The following is a 1,617-nucleotide window of genomic DNA, read 5'->3' on the forward strand; positions in this document are numbered from 1 at the left end:
ACTCATTTTCAAAACTGTTTTCCATTCTTGTGGGTACTAGAGAATGCTTTCAAATACTATATATTGTTTTGCTGTTATTTCAAGCTTTTTTTTTTTTAAGTTTTCTACTTTGCTTACTCAATGTTAAGCAGTAAGCCTTCAAACAAGTCCTGCAATTTTCCCCTGTAACTGCTAATACATTTAAATTATCTTATTTTTCATTTTACATGAATTTATGTAATCTGTGTGTTATCAAGGTAGACAGACTGTAACCAACTTGCTGACCCAGCAAACCAGAAGAGCAGGGCAAATTGGTTCTCTTGGCGATTCCAGTAAGGGAACTTCTTTTTCCATGTTATCTCTCTGCTTTTCAGGAGCTTCTCAGATATGAATGACAGAAGTCAGACTAAATGCAATCCAGTTCTCTGAAAATAGTTTTGAGATGCCTTACATCAGTTATTTACACATCAATATAGAGCATTAATTTAGAATAATGCTGCTTTGGAATAACATTTCTTCATCCCATTAAGAATCAACTCTAGTACATTCAAATGATGAGGAACTAAAAAATTGTGGGAAAGAATGAGAAATAATTTCATGAATGGGTACAGTGACTTCTTACATGTTATAAAATGAAAAAGAGAAAAGTGTAAATTTTTTAATATAAGAAATAAGAAAAATTAATATATACATATTTTATTTTTTTTAAAAATAAAAACAGGAGGAAGAAAGCAGAAATGAATGAGACTGATGATCTACAGGGAGTAGGTTAAAGTGAGAGGGTGAGGATGATAATATCTCAGTATGGCTTTTGTATAATTTTGACTAAAAATGATTTTAATGTTTTATACAAAAAAATAAAATAAGGGCTAGGGGATAAACACAAAACAGAACACAATAAGAAAAATTCTTACTTTGTCAAATGAATATATAACTTGCCTAGAGCCAGACATCTTGGAGTACGAAGTCAGGCGGGCCTTAGGAAGCATCACTATGAACAAAGCTAGTGGTGGTGATGAAATTCCAGTTGAGGTATTTCAAATTATAAAAGATGATACTGTGAAAGTGTTGCACTCAATATGCCAGCAAATTTGGTAAACTCAGCAGTGGCCACAGGACTGGAAAAGGTCAGTTTTCACTTCATTCCCCAAAAAAGGCAATGCCAAGAATGTTCAAACTACCTCACAATTGCACTCATCTCACACACTAGCAAAGTGATGCTCAAATTTCTCCAAGCCAGGCTTCAACAGTACATTAACCGTGAACTTCCAGATGTTCAAGCTGGATTTAGGTAAGGCAGAGAGACCAGAGATCAAATTGCCAACTTCGGTTCTATCACCGACAAAGCAAGAGAGTTCCAGAAAAATGTCTACTTCTGCTTTATCGACTACGTGAAAGCCTTTGACTGTGTGGATCATGGCAAACTGTGGGAAATTCTTCAAGAGATGGGAATACCAGACCACCTGACCTGCCTCCTGAGAAATCTACATGTAGGTTAAGAAGCAACAGTTAGAACTGGACATGGAAAAGTAGACTCATTCCAAATCAGGAAAGGAGTACATCAAGGCTGCATGATGTCACCCTACCTATTTAACTTATATGCAGAATACATCATGAGAAATGCTGGGCTGGATGAAG

The sequence above is a fragment of the Cervus elaphus genome, chromosome 22 (assembly GCF_910594005.1).
Source record: "Cervus elaphus chromosome 22, mCerEla1.1, whole genome shotgun sequence".
Taxonomy (NCBI): Eukaryota; Metazoa; Chordata; class Mammalia; order Artiodactyla; family Cervidae; genus Cervus; species Cervus elaphus.